Raw genomic sequence first — 9,518 nt, forward strand, 5'->3', positions numbered from 1 at the left:
TAACCCCCCCCCACTGAGCAGGGGCAGCAAACGTATCTAACCAATTTTACTAAGAGAAGCCTCTTCTAGGAGGCTGAACGTTCACCTTGCTGCACTGTGGGAGGGTCTTTGCATAAGTTGAGAATGGTGTGAGGAGGTAGCCGTAAAGTCCTGCACCACGGGAAGGAAATGTCTACCACAACACATCCAGCAGGAACCCAAGGGGTGTTCAGTCTTCAGGCTCTGCGACCTGGGGGTCTCCGACTCTGTGGCCCTATATTAACTCAATAACTCATGGGCCAGTTCCTGTTTCCCCTTCTGGCAGCAGAGACAAAGGGAAAGGGGAAAAAAAATTCCTGCCAGTTCAGATCTTTCTCGCTCACTCCACGACAGATGGGGAGGCAGTTTGCAGCCAGATTCCCCCTCTGGTAGCTCAAGGCGAGAACCACGCTTGCTCAGGGCATTGCAAGTTGGAAAGTCACTCCACAATAAATAATGGAACAAGTAATACAAAAATATTGAGATGGCACAAAAAACCTCCCACATTCTCTTTCTGGGAGGGTATGGATTATTTAGATATCTGAAGGTAGGAAATTCCCTTGAGAGCAGACTCCCTTGCATACCTTCTTTCATGCACACAACAAACATTTCTCTGCTCCTTTGCTGGCCAGTCACAGAATAAAAAGGTGCTCCAAACTCTGACATGATTTATAAAAGCCTTTGAAGATGCCCTATTTCAGGGAACAAATCTGAGTTCTAATAAAGACCTGGTCCTTTAAAATCACAGGAATAAAAGCCAATGGGTTTCTTACTCATTATCTCCACTTTTTGAGTTTTGTCTCCTTTCAACCCCTTCCATACAGCAAAACGAAACTGCTCATTTCTGTATGTCTTGTTCTCCTCTTAACTGCCTTCAATTTCTTGAGAATAGAATTACGTAAAAGACCAACTGCTTCAGAAAAATTAGGTGAGAAATTTCTATTGTTCCATGTCCTTTAGCACAAAAATATCAAATTCTTCTGTCAGTTTTAGAGATGGGAACCCCAAAGCTAGCAGAAGAGGAGCTATTTCATATGGCTTTGTTACACAGTGGAACTCTTTGCCATTTATTATTTCCCAGAGTAACATTTTTGTGTGATTTTTAAAAAAAGAACTGCGTGTTTTTATGGTATTGGAAACACACTAATTATTTGAGAATGGCTGTACTGGTTCAGAGTAATCATCCATCTGACCTAATACACATTTTTTAACATGAGAGCATGAAAAAGTTGTCAAAATGTATCAGAAGAGGGCAAGGAAAATAAATATTTTTTTTTACTAACAAAAGTGCTGGAAAATAAACTAATGTTCCAGTCTTGTTGGAGACAGGGATGTGCCTGAAGTGGAAAAAGGGCCAGGAGGTATAACTGTACTGTAATGTTAACCCCCTTTCCTCTGCAACACTGGACTCATCAGTAATCACTGAGTAGGATACACTGAGCAGCACTAGGCTGTACCTCTGAACGCCATGCCAAGAAAAACCTCATCCAGAGTACCATTTAAAACCAGTGGCCCAAGCCCCAGTCCTACAAATCCCAGTGAGACCACAAAGCAAGACGGAGAGGCAGCCTCTGTTTTGTTAGACCTCAGTGGAGATCTCAAACCTTCTCTGAATTACAGTAGGGATACACTTGTTTTAGGACACATCCTGACTATGCTCCCTTTGGGACTGTCTGCATATTTTCATTTCATAGCTATTTCTACAAAGATTTTTAAAATGTATGGAGATTGCACAAGCACAAACATGATGGGAATTTTTTTCTATACTACCAATTCCCTCTCCCAGCTTTACCCCTACTTTATTCTTCTTTCTCTGCCTTGCCTATAGGGCTCTCAAATGGCAGCAATTAAGTGAAATACCATCAGTAAAGATGAATGAAATCCCGGTGTAAGACACGGTATAATTTTTCCTTGCAAAAGCAAAACTAAAAAGTCTTGGCATGTTTTTGTTTATCAAATTGTGAATCTAGCTTAACTGTCGTTATATTTTACAGTCACAAGGTCAAAGCAGGTTTAATCCTGGTACCAAAATCCTGCAGCCTTTAATGTATAAGTAGCAGATACAGTGCTGCTTTAGGCTGAATTGTCAGGAAAGCAGCTTCCCTAACAAAATTTTAGCAATTTTCGAATTTAAAAGAAACAGACAAAAAAACCAACCCTCAGTAATCTGGCTGTGGGTCTGACCCAGAGTTGAACCATGGCAGCAGGTTTTGATTTTGCTCTGGAGAGACACAGATCAGTGTGGTGAACAGCTGGCACTGTGCCAATGCAGAATCTCAAGGGCAGACTTGTCGTATCTCACTGATACAAATCTAACTACCGTACACAGGGCTGCCATGCAGAATCACACTCCCAAGCCTTCTCCACCACACAATTAGACCAGAGCAAGCCACCTCACAAAATTCTTCTATGCTGTGCCAAAAGAATGGCATATTTTCCTGCAGAGCTTTCTCCCTCATCTCAGAGGATGTGCAAGAATGAGCTAGGAAAAGGGAAAGACAAATTTGCAAGCAAAAGAGCTCTGGGGGGAAAAGTTTCAATTATTTTATCTTTTCTTTTTTTTGTAATGCCTACAATGTGGAGTCCCTATGACTCACAACTGGGTTTGACTTGGCAACAGCCGCAAAGGTTGTTACAGAGCGGTAAAGAGATTTCCTCCCCCTACTTTCCCAAAACACCATTTTCTTTTGACTGTTTCCTTGTCACTTGCTCCTTAGACTTACACATTTATCCCTGTAACTGCATTACTTGCATTATTTAATTCTATTCTTGCATGATTTAATTCTACACCATGTATGTAGAAATATCTCGTTGTAGCTGAAAATCTGCACTACTTCAGGAGGTTAAAAAAAAAAATTGCTGGAAAAAAGTCATGCTTATGATTGTTCATTTTTATAGGATATTCAGTATATTCTCATCCACACCCCAGTCTTGTGAGCATTGTACTTTCTGATACTCGGGGTTTTTTTGCATTGCTGTAGAACATTGTTAAGCAGGTCTGAGGGTTTCCTCCCTTTTAGTATTTTTTTTTTTTAATCGGAATTGATTAGTACATGAAATAGTATTTTTGAAACTGATGACATTTCCTGATCTATAAGTATGCCCACATGTAAAATGTTATTAATTCTGAAGTGCTTGGAAATTCTGTTTGCAAATGCAAATTCTAATAATTAGTTGTATTGGAGGTCCTTGTACAGATAGAGAATACAGTCTAAACCACAGCTTACATGATAAATTTTGTACTCCTGAAAGCAGGAATATTGGGACGTGGGTCCACTCTTGTTCTGTTGGAATTCAGCAGATACCAGATTGGAGTCTAAATCACATGGGAAGATAAGCATAGCCTTATCCATGATGTTATTTATTTACAGACACATGAGCAGATGCATAATGCTTAGATGCAACTGAAATGACATTTCTGTTGGGCAGACAGCTTGCAAACAAAGAGACTCTGACAGGATCTTCCTCAGAATCCAGGGAGAGACCCACATGAATGCTAGTCGAGAGAAGCGCCTGTAGGAAAGAAAAGCATTGTCAAGACATTGAGAACACCATTAATTTCAATAATTAAGCAACTGAGGTTGAATTCCCAAATTCTAAAGGAGAGTTCATATCAGCCACGATGAAAAGCACTTTCCTTCTGGATTTACAAGGAGAGCTGTTCTTGCGCTTAACATCTTTGTCTTGGTAACAGGCATTACTTTAGAAAAGTTAATATTTTCCCCACAATAGATATAATAACCATTTTAGTTCACACCCATCAGTTTACATACAGAGGCACACCTACATCCATTGGGACAGATTTTGCAGGTTTCCATCAAAAAGTGGGGAAAATCATTTGAATGCATGTAGTTATAATTATTTTGATGCCAAAACGTCTGAAAATTTATGAATTTGGTAAGACAGTGAGTAAATAGCCACTCAATAGGTACAGCCACAAGTTCTCAGGTGTTTGGATACACAAATTTTCAGCCCATGGATTCAAATTAGCAATAATCACCATGTTCCCACAACCCCTACATTTCATATATTAATATTCTTACTACACTCTCAGTTTTTCCCTTATTCAATTAAATAATAGAAGTTCAGCTAAAAGGATAAACTTGTCCCTGTGCCTCATCTCACACTCTCACTGTAGGAGAATCCTAAAATAACTAAGCCCAGAAATCAGAATGACAAATATTGCAGCCACAGAAACACAGCCCTAACATAACAAGTGATGTAGGATGTGAATAGACACCACCAGAAGTATGCCAACAGCTTTCCTAGTAGATAGAGTAATTCAGTGCAAGATGCACTGCAGCACCCAGCAGAAACACAGGTGAGGTACTTGTCTTCTGCAAGGAAAAAGCAACTTTGTGGTCACAACAAATTCAGCTAATTACCTCCTCAGAGACAGGCACATTATACGTGAGCTGGAGTGCCAGTCTGCGTTGCCTGGACAATAAGTATGTCCCAAATACAACTCTGTCTATCCCCATTTCGAATGGGTTGGTTGCTTCACACAGCAGGTCATCTACCCCATAACAGTTACGTGGGCCTTCATGCTGGATTAACAGCCACTTCAAACAGCTGAGCCTGCAAAAGATGCCCTAGAGGAGATTATGATGCTGTACCATACATCCACATCTTACTTAATCACGGGTTCCCTGTACCCTCAGGTACTCGCACAGATGTCAGCATGTTCTGTGAAATGGTGACTCTGCCATGAGTAATGGTCTCTACCACAGGCACAGCCTTATGGAAAAGCTCTTCAGTGGTTCATTTAATATATGCCTAGTGGCCTCCATGAGAGACTAATGGTACATACTGCTTGAGTGCAGTATCTCACTGATAGTGTGGTCATATTCCCTTAATTCTTTTTGCTCTCCATGTGTTGGGATGTGCTCTCCCTTCAAATTTAGCATTCTTCCAGGCAAAAATAACACTACAGGATTCGTTTTAATATATTAAATATGTTATTAATGAACCAAGGCATAAGAGAAGGTATTTTATATGGGACCAGATACATTTCTAGCAGTCACAGACTACAAGCATACATTCCCATCCTCTGCCTTCTTAAAGGTGCCAACAAGTTGTCTGAGAAGAAACTTCTCCTCCAAAAAAGGATAAGTTATTGGCAAGGAAGGACTGCACACAAGGAGGGATATCTCTGCTCAGATATCCTAGATCAGTGTTATACCTGCCCCTTCTCTTCTGCAGGCCAGTATATGTGAAGGTAGTAGTAGACAAAAAAAAGTCTTTTCTTGGTTTATCCATTTCACCTGTGATTTACCCCAGTTCCTGCATCACACAGAGGTAATCTGGTCTTCAGTTCACTCCATTGCTTTGTGACAATTTAATTTTAAATATCTAGAGAATTACAAAATACACTCAGTCTCAAATTATAATCTAGCATTTATTTTTTTAAAGAAAAAGTCTTCAGACTTTTTTCTAAATGTATTTAAATCTTACCAGTGAACATGATGCTGGTTATTAAAAAGTAATTCTGGATGAATTAGCTTGCAGCTACAAAATTAATGTAATTCATTTATTACTTGCAGCCACAAATCAAAATGTTGTTAACACTGCTGCATGCAATTTAATATGCACTGTAAGTTTCCATATGGCTTCAATTTTAGGTTTCCTGGTCACTACAGAGGCTCATTTGCAGAATGGTCTGTATGCATACGAAATCAGCTTGTGCTTACTTGGAGAAAAGCTGTTCAAGATGGTTCCTACACAGGCGCAACAGTCCAAAAAGGTCCCAGACCAGTAACACCACTTGGGATTATTATATCCTGCCTAAGACTGAGGAATATCTACATGCATTCACAGAACTACAGATATAACCAGTGCTTATAATAAAAAGGCATCTGTAGTCAAACTGCTCTTACCAGTTCATCCTCCTAACCATGAAGGCACATTTTTTAAAAGCACTGAGCATCCGATATCTCTTTTAGAGACCACAGGACCAAAATATAATAAGATGTTAGATCTACTTTACAAAGTTTAAAAAAAAATCTACAAAACTTATAAACACCTGAAGAACCTAAATTTTGACAAGGGTAATAGATCACCTGTGAGCTGCTGAGTTTTTGCATAATGTACCCAGGGTTGTGCGTGCACTGTGATTAGCTTGAACACATCAACTAGATAAAGGCAATGTGCTGCACATACATTTCATTTTCAGTAATCTTGTTGCAGAACATTGTCATGTCTGAATGAGCAACAGTGCCTGTTTTCAAAGTCATCTCTTTTACCCTCTTCAACCACACCAAATTCCAGCAACACCTAGCTCATTGTTACTTAAGAAAGCTTGCTGAAGAGTGATTACAGTGGATATATGCACCTAGATTCAAGTCTGATTGGTGGATTACCTAACAGCAAGAGCAATAACCCAGGTCCTTTCCAAATAAGAGCAGGCCATGAACACCAGCATCCCATGCCACAGTTCTATTCACTGGATTGCAAGCTTGCACAGGTTGCAATATTATTTATTCCTTCCCTCTTTCTCCTTCTTGAAAAAACCCATTCAACAAAGCATAACCAAAGCAAGATATTTCAAAGAATTTTTGCTTTGTTGGAAGTTTTCTGATCAGCTTTGTTAATAAAATTATCAGATTCCCAGCATGCTTTCTCTTTTTCTTTAAACTGCCACCAGTTGTGGCACAGTGATCAACACTAGCAGTAAATAAGGCCAAAACCATAGGCACAGAATTACCATTTTTTCATTAACAGTACTTGCAACTGACACTTGTTTCATAAGTCAGCATTAGTTTTGTTTTGGCACTGTTCATCTGTGCCTGGATTTCACTTATAGCTGGGAAACCACATCCAGCACAACCCCAGTTATATTAAAATTGAGAATAAAAAGGCATGGGGACAGGACAGAAGAAAAGCCTTTCACATCCTGAGACCATAGTATATCAAGTAACAGCCTGGAAATACCTATCAGAGGCATGAACACAACCAGCATTAGGAGGTCAGGCTTATCAAATGTCCACGGAGCTACTCAAGAAGAATGAGAAAGAGGTTCTTGATGACTGTTTATCAGAGACACGTTTGAGGCATCATTAGCTGTTGGTGGTTCAGAGTGGTTGTTGTCAGCACAGCCCCTCTCCTGGAAAGTATCCTTGCCAGACCTCTCCTGCACAGCAAAGGCATCAGCATACCATTGCAGCCAGCCTAGCCACAGACAAGGAAAAACATTAGAGAAAAAAGCACTAACAATGCTGAAGCCCAGATTGTGAAAGGGTTCAATAAAACAAGTTTCTGATCTAGGCTATTCTAGGATTTCAGGTTATTTTGACTAATTTCTAACCTACACTTTTGGGACAACCCCAGACTAAATTACTGTGAAAGAAGTGAGACAGATGGAGGGAAGAAAACAGAAGCAGGCAGCCCATTACAACTTAATTCTTACTCCAGCACTCCTGACATCAATAAGGCCTGTCCACCAGAAGGGCATAACAGTGAAGAGAGGGCTCACAGACATATTTCACTGCATTTACACAATGATTTCCTGAAATGGGAGGGAGCGGGGGAGCTGCCTTCTTTATTTTAGTACTGTCAACTGTTGGTACAGAGTGTCTCTCTCTGGTGTGTTATGTTCTCGTGAGCTGGCAGATCTGTCGGGAATATAATGAGGTCTGTTCATGTACCTCCATTTCTAACAACTTACTCCTCAGATGTTCTCCTAATTTTCTTGAGGCGTAAGGACCAGTTGACTATGCAAATGAAATAAGAGAATGTAGAAAATGAGTTTGACACAAAGGGAGTTGCTGGCAAATGCCACCGCTTCCTCCAGGCATAATGGTAAGAGACAGCTGCTTCTGCCAGCCCAGAAGCCGTAGCTGAGGGGGCTAGCATAGCTCTTTCAAAAATCTTTAGTCTGATGAATAACTAGGCAAAGGCTGTGTATACTTAAAAGGGAGGACCCCCAAACCCAGGGCTTCAAATCTTGCTCTGCTGTTCCACATTATCATCCACCGTAAATGTTCACAGGAGTGATACCAGATGACTTTTGTTGAAGTTGTGAGTTTATTGTCTTCAAGTCCTTTGTGGCAGGAGGAGCAAGACAAGAAACAGACTGTGAGAATGTGAGAAGCATTGTCCTTTGCAATTTCCGTAAGTGCTATTTTAAGAATACAGTTATCATTTTTGCAACAGGATGTTACTTTTTGGATCAAACATTTTGATATATGAACAACCCCAATGACTTTAGAATAAATAATCACAAAAAATATTTAATCACTGTACACAATACCATGGTTTTATTTTGAATTTTCATTACAGAGTGATTCCCTCGTGTAGTTATCATGGCAATTGTAACTCTGATACATGTATTTTGTCAATCTGTCTAATACATAGTAGTAGAGTACTGTAACTGACATGCATACATAAATATTTTAGGATTTAGTGATTCTTAAATTGTTTGGAAATAGTTATAGTAACCAGTAAATACTGATACTTTTACCTCTAAGAGCATCTGTCACTTGGAGAACTGGCACAATGCTTAGAGTATCACTTTGTGGGAAAAAATAACACAAATGTTTATTGGTAGTATTAAAGGAACGGCTTGATTTTCAGCTCTGAGCAGAATAGCTGTCTGGAGTGCCACATGTTATGATCAGCACACAAATACAAAATAAAATCCTTCCATGGGGGAGACCTTCATTTCAAACAATGGAGAAAACAAAATTCACAATTATTAAAAGCATACTGTGTTGGGAAAAAAATAAAAATGGACATTTGTTCACTCACCACTCCTAAGAGGAGAGGGACACCTGATACTTTCAAAAATCCCAGAGTTGGCAAGTGGTAAATAAAATGCACATTTCCTGATTTTTCTACCCTTTCCTTAGCACTTCCCAGGAAATGTGATAAATCTCAATTGAGGTTATGTGTGCTCACCAATAGAAGGCTAGATCACTTTGGCAAGATTCTGCCCTCATTCCTACCAGCAAAACTCCTTTAAACGCATTGGATTTACTCGAGTATTAATGGGAATAAGCACAAAAACTTGCCTTTAATTCTGCCAGAGTTCAACATCCTCTACACTTCTACCCAATAACAAATCCAAATATCCTATTCTTATAATGCTCCCTCCTTTTTTTTATTTCCCTCAGAACACTTTACAGTTGTGAGCTGGCATCATTACTACAGTTTAAATGCATGAGAAAATCCAAGACAAAATGGCTGTCCCAAGAAGTTACAAACAGAGCAGAAACCTAATAATCCACCTCCTGAAGCAAGCTGAACCCGATTCCTTAAATCAGATTTCAAACATGTGACTGAGCTACTTTGGCTTAATGGCTGCCATGCATCAGCTGAGCCCCAGTGAAAATAGTTTAAATTAGCATGTGCTACCCTACATTTGCAACAGCTCAGCTGCTACACACAAACTCATTAAGCTATGGTAACTTGCTCAAGAGTCTGAAACCTCAATCTGATGCTCTACCCAGTGGCCCACATAACTGCCCAAATAATGCTCTCTGCCTCCCTGCCAATAAACCTCC

This window comes from Corvus brachyrhynchos, unplaced genomic scaffold (genome assembly GCF_000691975.1).
Source record: "Corvus brachyrhynchos isolate BGI_N302 unplaced genomic scaffold, ASM69197v1 scaffold264, whole genome shotgun sequence".
Classification (NCBI taxonomy): domain Eukaryota; kingdom Metazoa; phylum Chordata; class Aves; order Passeriformes; family Corvidae; genus Corvus; species Corvus brachyrhynchos.